Below are 14,173 nucleotides of genomic sequence, written 5' to 3' on the forward strand. Positions count from 1 at the left end.
TTTTAAAGGTGTATTTTCTGTTTCAGGAGCCAGCTGATCTGATCTTTCTAAAATGTACAGTTTTGAAGTTGCAAATTGCAGGTTAATTCTTTGTTTTCCTAAAATAATATGCCTTTAGTACTGATTAAGAGTGCTGAAAAGCATCGATGGTTATTTTTATCAAAAGTGGCTGATTCCACTACTGGGTTTTTTTTCAGTATAATTGTGTTGTCCCTTTCCCTTGAGGAGGATTCAAGATCTATTTAAGTTCCTGAATCACACATCAAGCCCAAGGTTCATTGAGCAATACAGGCCTGGTAACAGTTTACACAGTAACACTTTAGGCAATACAACCGAAAGCAGATATTGGCTGATCAGACATAAAATATGTGCAAGGCTAGACAGTTGTTGTGACAGGTAAGGTTTTCAAAACTGTTTCCTCCTCTGTTTCCAGAGTTTCAGATCTAAAAGCTATTTTAGAATGCTATTACATATGAGGACATAACACTGGGTCTACCTTAAGGTTATGATAATATTAGCATACAAGTAAGGTGTCAGTATGTTTGTAAATTTGAATTGTTAACAGCACCTCTTTTATTTGCCTAATAATGTCTCAAAACCATATTTCTATGCTTGTGTGCATTTATTATATATCCAAAGTAGCCATTTATTTAAATGAACTGATAATAAGAAGCTGTCGGCACAGATGCAGTTAACAAAATTAAAGAATCACAGAATCGTTGGGGTTGGAAGGGATCTCTGGAGATCATCTAATCCAACCTCCCTGCCAAGGCAGGGTCACCTAGTGAAGTTTACACAATGCATCTAGGTGGGTTTTGAATGTTTCCAGAGAGGGACACTCCATGACCTCCCTGAGAAGTCTGTTCCAGTGCTCTGCCACTCTCAATGCAAAAGAAATTCTTCCTAATGCTGAGGTGGAACTTCCTGCGTTTTAGTTTTGTGGTCATTGCTTCTCCTGTCTCTGGGCACCACTGAAAAGAATCTGGCACCATTCTCTTAACACCTGCTTTTGAGGTATTTATATGCATTAATGAAGTCTCCTCTCAGTGCTTTCTTCCGACGGTTGATAAAAAACTCAACACGAGCCAGCAGTGTAGACTCCTGGGCTGCATCAAACAGAGTGGGGCCAAAAGGCTGAAGAAGGTGATTCTCCCCCTCAACTCTGCTCTCATAAAATCCCACCTGGAGTACTGCATACAGTTCTGATGCCTCAACCATAGGAAGGACAGGGAACTGTTGGAGCAAGTCCTGAGAATGGCCACAAAGTTGATAAGAGAACTGGAGCACCTCCCCTATGAAGGCTGAGAGAGTTGGGGCTATTCAGCCTGGAGAAGAGAAAGTTGCATGGAGACCTCATAGCAACCTTCCCATATCTGAAGGGAGCCTTCAAAGAAGTCGAAGAGGGACTCTTCATCAGAAACTGTAGTGATAGGACAAGGAGTAATGGGTACTGATTGAAAGAGGGGAAATTTAAGCTAGATATTAGGAGGAAATTCTTTACCATGAGTGTGGTGAGACACTGGAAGAGGTTGCCCAAGGAGGCTGTGGATGCCCCAACGCTGGCAGTTTTCAAGGCCAGGTTGGATAAGGCCTTGAGCAATCTGGTTTAGTGGGAAATGTCCCTGTCCATGGCAGGGGGGGTTGGAACTTTAAGGTCCATTCTAACATTTTAACATTCTTAACATGATTCTATGAGTCTCTAGGCAAAACAGGCCCAGCTCCCAGTCTTTCCTCATAAGACAGATACTCCAGATCCCTAATTATCTTCACGGGTCTCTACTGGACCCTCTCCAATAGCTCCTTGTCTTCTTGCTTCCCTGTCTCATAAGCTACCGAGCAGCTCAGAACTGGACACAGTACTCCAGATGTGGTCTCACTAAGGCCGAGTAGAGGGGGAGGATCATCCGCTGGCCACACTCTTCCCAACGTATCCCAGGATACCACTGGCCCTCCTGGCCTCAAGGCCAGCTCATGGTAAACTTGTCACTCACCAAAACTTCTGGGTCCTTCTCTGCAGAGCTACTCTCTAATAGGTCAGCCCCCAGCCGGTACTGGTACTTGAGGTTATTCCTCCCCAGGTGCACGACCCTACACTTGCCTTTGTTGAACCTCATTAGGTTTCTCTCCAGCCAATTTTCCAGCCTATCAAGGACCTACTGAATGGCAGCACTGCCTTCAGGTGTATCAGCCCAGTTTTGTATCATCAGATTGTATGCATTTTTCACCCATTGTGGAGATCCGAATACAAAATACAAAATTCACAGCTCCAAGATATAATGCTGGTTTGTGAGTGCCTAGAGTACTTTGGACCCATAAGTGAACAAATGCCATACAGTCACATCTGTAAGCAGTTTATAATCCTTGACAGATATAGTATGGGCAACTTTAAAGAAGTAATTCAACTAGTGTGTAATGTAGGTAACTTATGTAAATTAGACACATTATGCATTGCTTGCTTGGCACACAGGAAATTTCAGCTTCTGAGGTACCTTTACTGTGCATTGACAGGTACACCTCATGTCTCTCTGGACATCCTAAGTGTAAAATTCTCAATGAGATAAACATCAAGCTTAACACACTGTAATTTCTGAGTACAGAACTCATGAAAGGAATGCACACAATGGAGGCGAAGCATATATCATGTAGTTTGAAGCTTGTAGTGTCACACTGAAATATTTTATTTCTATTGTCTGAGAATAGACAAAGGACAATTATGTTCATAGTCATAATCTTACATCTATATGTACCAGAACAAAGTTATTGTTTTTTCCCAAGCATTTTAAAATAAACATTTAGTGCATCTGAACAACCACTTGTGTCATGGTTTAGGAGTGGTATTCTCCAATTTAGTACTCCTGTTAAAATCACATGCCACTCCCCCTCTCCTCTCTCCTGCAGTGCACTGGAGAGGGGAATTGGAGGCACAAAAGCTGAAGACAAACAGGTTGAGATAAGAACAATTTACTGGAAACAGCAACGAGATAAGAAAGTGAACAGTAACACCAACCATACTAATGACAGAGGGTACAAGAACAGAAGTGATTCACAAGAACCATCTGCCCCCTCCTTACCCCCCCAACAACAGACAATACCTGACAGCTCCCCCTGCCACACTTTCTCAACTAGAAGGATACCCTTCTCCTCAGAAGAGACTTCCTTTCCCCAGCCCCTGGTAATGACATGAGGTGACATGTCACCTAGCCATGCCCCCTCCTGGGTAGAGCAAAAATTACCCTGTCCTGGCTAGAACCAGGACAACTTGTCATCAATATTGTTAGGAGATGAGACAAATTTATCTCACAACATGGTACTGCATGATAAACATATGCATCCCATGAAAAGAAATAACTATGTCTCACTAATTCACTTTTTTCTTTAAGCAAATATTGTGATTAAGTTTGTTGGGAAGCACTGAGCAAGACAAAAATAGGAGGAAGAGAACTATGTAAGTGTTTCAGCCATTTGAGTTCTTCTTAGATAGAAAAACAGAGCAAAGGGAAATACTAATGGCAATTGTAAAAAAAACCTGTGCTGGAGTGGTCTACTTAACACCAGGATACTTAGATGGAGTGAAATGAATGGCATTTTCACAAGGAGCATGTGCTTGATGTCTACAATGAGTTACATGGCATTGGACCAACACGGAAAGTTAAGCTGGGAAGAGAAGGTTTTAGGAATATGCCTGTATAGCTACCAATAAATTATAGCTAGCATGAATGCCTTCTGTAGTGTCAGCTACTTAACTGGTCCTGCATGGCTTGTTTCAATCTCCACCCTTAAAGACAGACTTTGAAAATAAATTATTTTCTCAAAGAACTAGTGACTAGTGCCAAAACTTGATTTGCAGGAAATATATACAAAGTAATAGGTCATTCAACTTGAATAAGATACCACAACAGAACCTGACCAGTAGAGTGAGTACAATCATTTTGTCTTTCCCCCTCCAGTATTCAGAAATAACCTTCTTTATTTTGCTTCACTTTTTTTTGTTTCAAAAATTGTATTTTTCATGATAAAAAACCAAACAAAACCAAACAAAAATCCCAGAGTATATTTATACAGAGTACTAATAATAACAGCCCAGATTTAAAAACATTCATAAGCAGAACCTGGTCTAAAGGGAAGCAGAATGATCTCAAAGAGCAAAAGGGAAAAATGGTAATTTAAATCATCACTGCATAAAATCAGCTTAATTGTCAGAGACAGATTGACAAGTTCATGCTAATCATGACCTGAACATGGGCCACAGTTTATTGATATGGTGTTAGAAAAAGGCCCAAGTGAAATATATTAAATTTTCATTTACCCTAGAAGAATGGCAAGAAAAGCATCCCTGGTGGTATTTAGACACTATTTAGAAACTTTGAAAGAAGCAGAAAGTTCTGAACAGTGGAGGAAATATGGCAAATGCTTTCTCTTTCTGTACTGTCTTTTTCAAAGAATGTCTTAAAATGGTTCATTTACAGTGGATGCTTCTCCCAGTATAAGCAGTCTATTGTAAATTGCTTGAAATGTTATCTAAATAATCAAATAATAATTTAGTTTTGTGTGATTTTTGTATCAAATCTTGACTAAAATAGATATTCCATACAGAAATATTATTGTGAAAAGAAGCTTAAGTGTTATGCAGGCTTCGAAGAATAATCCAGTAGATGAGGGAGAAATGCTACAAAATCCAAATCATGGGATGAATAGGATAAAGAACAATCTTAAAAGAAAAAATGATCTGCAATTTGCACAAAAATAACCTAAAAATACTCTATCATTAAAAAAAAATAAAATACCTGTTTGTGAGATTTCAGTCCTAAGGAAACAAGTTATAACTACTAGAGATTTTCTTTAGGTGAAACAAGGAAAGAAAAGATTTGAGAAAAGGCTCTAACAATTTAGTAAACAATTTAATCTAGTTTGATATAATTTACAAATATATTTATGCTGTTTATTCCAAAGGACTTCTTATAAAAACGGAACCTTTACAAAAATTGCTATTAAAATGCTATTTAGGAACAAATGCAGCTACTTACATTAAGTTCTATATGAACAATAAAATTCTGCTCAAAACTACTTTCTCAAGAGATAAAGCAGATGTGTTTCAGTACTCAGCAGACAAAAGTATGTATTTCAACATAGATACTGAACATTATATTAGAATAAGTATGTATTATATGAGAATTATGTATTACCTGTGCCTGATAAAAAATGTTGCCCAGGGAAGTTGTGGATGCCTCATCCCTGAAAGTGTTCAAGGCCAGGTTGGATGGGGCTTTGAGACACCTGGTCTAGTGGAAGGTAACCCTGCCCACAGCGGGGGGCTTGGAACTAGATAATCTTTAAGGTCCCTTCCACACCAAAGCACTCTATGATTATATGAATTCATTTGAGACACAATGCAATCATTGGTCATAGTCAGCATGGGTTCACGAGAGAAAGTCCTGCTTAGCCAATCCTTTCAGATTGAAACTTCAGAGTGAAAGCTGTGCTCTTATTTTATTGTTTAATTATATTAAAAATGCATAGGTATCTTTAAAAGTATATAGCAAAGAAAAATCTAGTCCACCGATAACAACACATGGGAGCACATTTATTGCCTATGGTATTTATTTACCCCAGTGCAAAACCAGAGGGATGATGAAAGTCCAACACAGATCACAAGTGAGCTTGGCTGAACAGCCTTTTGCATTTTAAAATTTTCTTGAAAGTGTCAAAACTCCAGGGAGAGAAATAGAGCAAATGTGAATAAAATGATAATGACAACAAAATATATTCTTGACTAGCTTTACACTTTGACAGATTTAGATAACCCTACATGATTGTGCTGATTAAATGTTCTCCGTTAAAGTACAAAGTACCACATTCATTTATGTTTGGTCTTTGATAATATCTACTCTCTCATTGCTGTAGTCATATTCAAGGTGATCTTCATGAGGTCCTTTCAGACAGCACGTCACTGCCATTTCCCACAATGTTTTAGGTAACCTTGTGCACTAGGCAAGAATAAACGCAAATCCTAGTCACATCAAAGACTTTTAGAAAGTACTTTCATGTCCATTTCCAGAGGCACAAACTTCATATAAATAACTCAAGCAATCCAGGAATTTAATGGACTGATATAGGTAATTTCTGGTGTCTTGTTTTCACTTTCTGAGTTTTAAGATGGGAGAAGGAACAGAGAAGTAGAACCTGAGAGTAAGGTGATGGCTTACACAATCCCTGCCCTGAGCACTTACTTGGGTTTTCTTGAGGTTTCCCCCAGCATTTCCCAACCCAAATATGCAAGCAGTGGGCAGAGAAACAGAGACCTAAGAAACATTTCATGCTTCACTGTTAGACAGTGAAATACCTACAGGGTCAAATGAAGTATTATTTAACACATTATGTTCTATGTCTGACTGCCAGTATTAACATGCTGCAAAAGGAAGTGTAACAATTTACAAAAAACCCCCCCGAATTTAAAACAGTTTATATGAAAAAAAACCTAAATGACAAAAAAATGTATCTAAACATCTAATCATCTAAATACACACATATGAATATATATAAAAATACATACTGAGCTCTTTGGGCTGGAAGTCAGTTTAAAGAAGACAGAAGTTCTTCATCAACCTGCACCTCAGGAAGTCCCCCATTATCCCCACATCACCATTGGCCAATCAGAACTCAAATCAGTCCAGTAGTTTAATTACCTAGGCAGCCTCATCTCCTCGAACGGTAAGACTGACAGGGAGATAGACAACAGATTAGCAAAGGCATATAATGCTTTCGGAAAGCTTCATAAAAGAGTCTGGCGAAATAAACACCTGAAGAAAAGTACAAAGATCAGTGTTTACAGAGCCATAGTGCTGTCTGCTCTCTTATACACATCTGACTCATGGGTCATCTGCCGCCACCACCTGCGTCTCCTAGAATGCTTCCATCAACGCTGGCTCCGTACAATCCTAAATATCCACTGGTCAGATTATGTGACCAATACATCTGCTCTTGAACAAGCAGCAGTCACAAGTATTGAGGCCATGTTACTGAGAACACAGCTGCGATGGGCAGGGCACATCTCCAGGATGAAGGACCACCGCCTCCCTAAGATCCTGCTTTATGGTGAACTTGCCACCGGCAAGCCGCAAGAGAGGAGCCCCGAAGAAGAGGACTCCCTGAAACAACATCTCAGCCTTGGCCACATTGACCACCATAACTGGTCTACTCTGGCCTCCAATCGGGAGGCCTGGAGACACACCATCTATAACGCTGCTGATGCTTTTGAGAAAGCACGCAGGATCACCCTTGAGGAGAAAAGACAATACAGAAAGAATCGAGTCTTGCAGAATATACCATCTAAGGAGTCTTTCTGCTGTGCCTTTTGCAACCGGACATGCCTTTCTCGTATAGGCCTTTTTAGACACCAATGCGCTTGCAACAAACGTGGGTAGAGCCCTTCCCAAATCTTCGTTCGCGAAGCCTAGCCATGATGACATATAATTTACAAAAGGTCCTCAATCTTCAGACTTAATAACATCAAGACAGTTTCCTGAGGGTAATTATGATAAATCACAGAATCACAGGATATGCTGACTTGTAAGGGACCCACAAGCATCATTGAGTACAACTCTGGGCCCTGCACAGGACTATCCCCAAGAGTCACACCATGTGCCTGAGAGTATCATCCAAAAGCTTCTTGAACTCCGTCAGGCTTGGTGCTGTGACCACTTCCCTGGGGAGCCTGTTTCAGGGTCTAAACAACCTCTGGGAGGAGAATCTCTTTCTCATTTCCAACCTAACCCTTCCCCTGACACAACTTCAGGCCATTCCTTCGGTCCCTGTCACTGGTCACCAAAGAGAAGTGATCAGTGCCTGCCCCTCCTCCTTCCCTCACAAGGAAGTTGTAGACTGCAATGAGGTCTCCCCTCAGTCTCCTCTTCTCCAGGCCAAACACACCAAGTGACCTCAGCCACTCCTCATAAGGCTTCCCCTCAAGGCCCTTCACCATCTTCATTGCCCTCCTTTGGACATTCTAATGGCTTATTACCTTTTTTGTATTGTGGTGCCCAAAACTGCTACAATAGTCAAGGTGAGGCCGCCCAGCAGAGTGGGACAATCCCCTCCCTTGACTGGCTGGCGATGCTTTGCCTGATGTCCCCAGACACGGTTGGCCCTCCTGGCTGCCAGGACCCCCAGGTCCCTTTCCATGGCACTGCTTTCCAGCATCTCATTCCCTAGTCTATATGAACATCCAGGGCTGCCCCATCCCAGGTGCAGAATCTGCCACTTCCCCTTGTTGAACTTCCTATGGTTGGTGATTGTCCAGTCCTCTCATTTGTCGAGGTCTCTCTGCAGGGCCTCCCTGCCTTCAAGGCAGTGAACAGCTCCTCCCAGTTTTGTGTCATCTGCAATCTTGCTTAGTATCCCTTCCAGTCCTGCATCCAAGTCACTTACGAAGATGTTGAAGAGCACTGGGCCAAGGATGGAGCCCTGTGGAACCCCACTAGTGAGAGGTCACCAGTCTGATGTTACCCCAGTCAGTATCACCCTCTGTGCTTGACCTGTGAGCCAATTGCTTACCCTTCACATGATCTGCTTATCCAGTTGTGTGCTGGACATTTTGTCCAGAAGGATCCTGGGAGAGATGGTATCAAAAGCTCTACTGAAATCCAAAAAGATAACACCAACTGGCTCCCCTTGGTCAACTAGGTGAGTTACCTTGTCATAAAAGGAAATCAGGTTTGATAAACCAAAATAATTCTCTGCTGCTCATGTTCCTGGTGGTAGGGAGCAAGACACTTCTTTAGTCTCTCCTTTTGCAGAAAAGAATAAAAGACTTGATTTTTGGCTTGACAGCTGAACAAGAGTATTACCAAATCCAGTTTCAACCTAAGTTATCTTTTTTTCTTTTTTTTTTCTCTTTAAAAGCACAAAGTGTTTTTTAAATATCAAAACACATTGTTTCAGCTTATGTACTTTTGGAATTACTTAGGAAACTCCAAAACCAAAATACTTTTTCTAGATGTGGATTGAAATGCTTCCTTGCTTGAAAAGGTACTGTAATTTTTTCATGTAAAAAATGTGCTTTCCTTTTCTACATTTGTCAGTATGAATTTTTTTTTTTATTTTTTCTCCTGATAAGTAACTTTTTTCTCTGCTCTGCATGGCATATCTTTCTACAGTGTTCCTCTGTTATGAAGTTGGCTCTCAGCGATGATATTCATTCACGGATAAATGTCATTCCCACATATTTTAAGTAACATTCTCTCCTTTATATTTTCTTCCAGTGAAAATCACTGCTTCTTCACAGGATGTAAATATTTTCTTTATAATTACAGTGTGAATCTGAAGCTGGTTTTAATCCTTGTGTCACTGAAATTCTGCTAAGCAACGACACAGATCTTGTTTCCCCAGTGCAATAACTGATTATTGCCTTTAGGCTGGGTAGGAAAGGAGCATCAGTTCCGACAGTGTAAACATAAATGTCTACAAGTCCTGAAATTAGCTCAGTTGATTAGAGCACAGTGCTACTAACCTTAAGGTTGTGGTTTTGATCCCTGTATGGGCCATTCACTTAAGAGTCAGACTCAGTGATCCTTGTAGGACCCTTCCAACTCAGAATATTCTATGAAATTTCTATGAAGTCACCCATATTGTAAGTTACCGTTTTTAAGTGGGGCCTAACTGAATTTTCCTGGAATAATTAAAATAGATTAAAGAAATTCAACTGACTGGCTTAGATTGTATAACAGTGGATACACAAATCACTTGGAAAGCAAAATGCAACCATCTTTATTGTCTGTGGTCTAGCTATTTTGAGACAGACATATAGAATGTGGTGAATTTGTTGTTCTGCAAAAGGTTAATGGTGAGCTACCTTATCCTCCCTCCCATCCATAAATCTGTGCAATAATAAAAAGCACTCTATAGATACTCTATTTAGCATATTTTCCCTCGCTACTGGGTAGCTCCTGCCATCCTTAATCTTCTGTACACAACAAACCTTAGTAGCATTGGCTACACTTGCCAGTGTTAATATGTAAAACTTTGCTGAAGTTCAGTTTTTCTCTAAAAATCCTCACAAAAAATAGCATTGTAAAGCTACACATGCATTTTTTCTCTCGATAACTACCATTCCAAATGCACTCACTTAAAAACAGAGTTCATTTGTCACCAGTAGCTTTGTACAACAAATACTCATGGGGGTTCCAGTGGGTCCTTTTTTATATTATTAGTGCTATATACTAATACCTGGATAGTGCCTTTAAAATAGGAGTTTTAAAGCCTTGGTGACATCCTCTGTTACATTCACAGAGGATACACACACTCTGTTACATTCCTCTGTCATGTGTCCAATTTATCTGTTACATACACTCTGTTACATTCCTCTGTCATGTGTCGCATCCCCTTCCTTGGCATGAAATTCTCAGTAATTATGTAGTTGACCTGCAGAGATCAAATAACTGTCCTTCACTTAGCGGACTCAGCCGCATAATATGTAAGTCTCAGTTTTCTTGACAGCAACTACAGACTTGACCTGTAGTGAAGTTTTTAACATAAAAATTACTAGTATCAGTTGCACTACATGACATGCTTTTTGCTCAGGCAGGTGAAATGTGGCTAGAACTATGTAAGCAATTCTGCTCAAGTCCGGGAAGCTATAAGAATTTTTTTTTCTTTAGTTAAAAATCATAGCCATAGCAGCACAGAATGTTAACAAAATGCCTTGCATTTGAGCGGTGACAAAAATAAACTGTCGAGTTCTGAAATTAAGCAACAGCAGTGACAACTATAATAGTCTCTTCTACATGTCCTCAGCCCTCACTAGATGGTTGCTTTTTTCCAGTTTGTCCCTAGGTCTACAATGAGAATAGACCTCATTAAAGCTCACAGTACATAGTACAACACTCCAGTTTCATAGACATGACCTTGTTTGGTAAAAAATACATCACAATGAGTACTGAAAGCACTAAAAGATAATTTTTTTCATCCACTGTTATATCCTATGGAGAATTTAAAAAATACAGGATGTTCACGGACTCAACATTTTAAAGGTAGCCCATTTTTTATTTACTTGCTTCTGAAATGAGGCCAAATCACATATCTAAGAAAAAAAATTATCTTATGCCTACCATAGAAAAACAGCTAATTAAATATTAAAAGCAGAAGTCATTAAACTAAAAATTAGAGTGCCAGCTGTACAAGGGCACATGCATTTGTATTGCCTGTAACCAATCAGATGTACTGTAAAACTGTAAAAGACTGACATATATTACAAAAGCTACATGCCATGACAACTAATCGTACACTTATTGGGGTGTACGAGTAGCTGTCATACATGTCATGAGTTGTATTTTCACAGAGTATCGACCCCAGTGATGCAAAAGCCAGCCAGTGTATTTGATTTCCACTTGTATCCATGTTCCCTCCCTTACAAAGAGTGTATTTGTACATATGAAAGTGTAAATACACAGTGATTTCTGTGTTTATCACTGCAACCACAAATTCAATTCTACTAACCATCCAATGATTATTTCTTAGCACAGTTGTTATTTATGCTACCATGCATGTAGACTGAGTCTGTACAATGAAATTAGGCAATTTTGATTCTTGCCTACATATTAAGTAGAGTCCTATAGATTAATTATATGTATATTGGCCAAGTTCTGAGTCCTCATTCAAATCTCATGAAAAGGATGCTTGTTTCTATTAGATCAAATGAAAGGGTAGTGGGATGTAAAAGGATCTTCATCTGCCTAACAATATCCTGACCCTCAGTCCCTTAGGTACACATTCGTTCTGAACAGTTTCACATACAAAACAGATCATCACCTGTTTATTTTAGAAATTCTCTAAGTTGCTATCAAGTAATAATAAAAAAAAAATATCCAAACAACAAACCTCTTTTATTTTCAACTGACATGGTAACCGAACTCAAGTTAACAGTTTAATAAATTAATTGCTTTGAGAGCTGACCTACACAGAAATAGATACAAAAACAAAAGTCATCCAAACAAGAAAAATATTTAAGAAGTATGAAGAAGAGACGATAATGATTTAGTATATTACAAATTCTTGGTGATATGGGAAAAAGTCGAGAAACGAAAACAATCTGCAACAAAATCCATCCAACATTGCTTATTAGTACTTCTCAGTCATATCATATAGTAAAAAAATTAAACCCCTGCATTTCAGAAAGAACAGAGGTCCCAACAGCTCACTTTTGCACAGCTCTTACCACATTTTCAGTACTGCAAGAAAAAGATTTAAGAACAACTCAGTGACCAACACAGATAATTTTAAGAACAGTTCAAAATACCCAAGGCTTCCTGCCATTCTGGAGAAAAAAGTACACCCAGACCCACTGTCTAAGACAGAGTGAACTTTGAGGGTTCATAGTATTTGCACACTTAATATTTTATAGGTGATGAATTTTAATAACTCCTAGTGAAATGATGGCACTGAACATTTACCAGAGGGTGGGCTCAGTCATAACTACAGTAGTAGGCAAATGGGGTCAAACTGCCATTCCACATTTAATCACATTTGACTACTTCAACTCCTAGATTCCATTTTAATGCACCTCAAAATGCTGTTTAACTTGCTTTATTTTCTATCTGAGGAAGAACAGTCTGAATTTGAAAGGGCTAGTAAATCTGAATTAGAGAGGCATGTTTGCCTAAACATCTCTTTCCAAACAGGGAGATGTACAGGAAGGAGACAAGACTGGTTTTATCCCTAGCTCTAGGAGCACTGGCAAACTCTTTCAGCAATTTTTTTGCTAAGTGTCCAGGAATCTGGTGGATCATGTTGTCAAGATCCAGAGGAGTCACTGCAGCCTTTTATGTCAACTAAACAAGGGAATATACAAAGTTGTAGTACAGGCAGCACCAAGAATCTGTCATTCCAGTATTGATTTTGAACACAGAATAATACTTGCAGTTTCTAAAGCACACGGCAGAGCTTGATAACTGAGAAGCAAGATATGAGAGAATCAAAAAAAGTTACTGGCTCAAAACAAGTCGGTATCTGTGAGAAGGGGCAGGTCAGGTTCTGCCAAGGTGCAACTGTGCTCTGCTCATACCCTCCTCCTTGAGAGCCTCTAGTGCAGCTGTCAGTAATTGGCACACCAGAAGCACTGCCCCACACCACCACCCCCTCCCGAGCCCCTAACCCAGCCCCAGAAAGGCCATTGGCAGACCTGAAATCCCACACCACACCACCTAGAGCCCCTGGAACTCAGCCCCAGAAAGGTTGGCAGACCAGAAGCCCCACGTGGGGGGAGGGGGGTGGCCACAGGAGGCCAGAGCAGGTAAAAATCACAGCACAAAACCTCTATGTGATTGTGGCCCTGTCTTTCTTCGCTTGGGCTTAGCTGGTTCTATGTGTGAACTAAGGTGGGAGCTATAATTTTTTGTCTGTCTGTCTTCTCTCTCTCTCTCTTTACTGCTGCTTCTTCTCCTAATTCCCTTTTCTTGATATTTGGGTAACTTAAAACTGTATGGCTTGCAATTTGCTAAGTCACTGCTTTGTGAAGTGCTTTATGTTGATTTGAATGTTTGCTTTAAACTTTTGCCAAGTTCCCTTATTTTCTGAAGTTTGCCAGTAAAAGTGCGTTACTTTGACCTGGAAAAAGTTGTAGCATTTTTCCCATGTGTGGCCTCAAAGTATAAAACAATTGAGGGCCCCTTAAATAAATCTGTCAGGCAGGTTTTGGGGTCTTATATCTTTTTGATGTAAAATCCCTTCTATGAGCTTGTGAGGCGTGTCTGGGGCCTTATACAAGGTCTAATCTGGACCACCCCAGAGGCCTTGCACAATCAGCATGCAATACGGAGCCCAGGAAATCTGCTGTTGAACCTTCCCTCTAACAGCCACGGTCAAATCCTAATTTGCCTACCTGTTTTTACTACGTCTCAGCTTCAGCTTCAACTGCCTGGAGAGAGTCTCCTGCCCTAGCTTCCCTCCAGACCCCATTTTATACTGGTATTGAGGCTTGCAGTCTCAGTGGGAATGGGAAGCATCCCTTTCTTTATTTGCAGTCTTGTGTGGATGCAATCATGAAAAAGCAAAATTCAAGTCTCTCTTACCAGCAGTACTAATAAAATAAATCTATTGATCAATACATTTAAAATGCTGCCAGAGCTACCCATTCACAATGCTCACTTAGTTTATAGGGAGATGCAGCCTTTCTTCCAGAGAA

The 14,173-nt window shown here is 40.0% G+C and overlaps 1 protein-coding gene across 1 annotated transcript in view; it reads right to left on the reverse strand.

Moving 5' to 3' along the window:
- Window positions 1–13,887, reverse strand: part of RORB (RAR related orphan receptor B) — a 78,069-nt gene extending 64,182 nt beyond the window's left edge. Inside the window, exon 1 of the mRNA XM_027708418.1 lies at window positions 13,871–13,887. The gene's annotated coding sequence lies outside the window, so the exon portion shown is untranslated. The remainder of the gene's footprint in view (window positions 1–13,870) is intronic.
- Window positions 13,888–14,173: the final 286 nt, after the last annotated feature.

The sequence above is a fragment of the Neopelma chrysocephalum genome, unplaced genomic scaffold, assembly GCF_003984885.1.
Source record: "Neopelma chrysocephalum unplaced genomic scaffold, ASM398488v2 Primary Assembly neopelma1_96234, whole genome shotgun sequence".
In the NCBI taxonomy this organism is placed as follows: domain Eukaryota; kingdom Metazoa; phylum Chordata; class Aves; order Passeriformes; family Pipridae; genus Neopelma; species Neopelma chrysocephalum.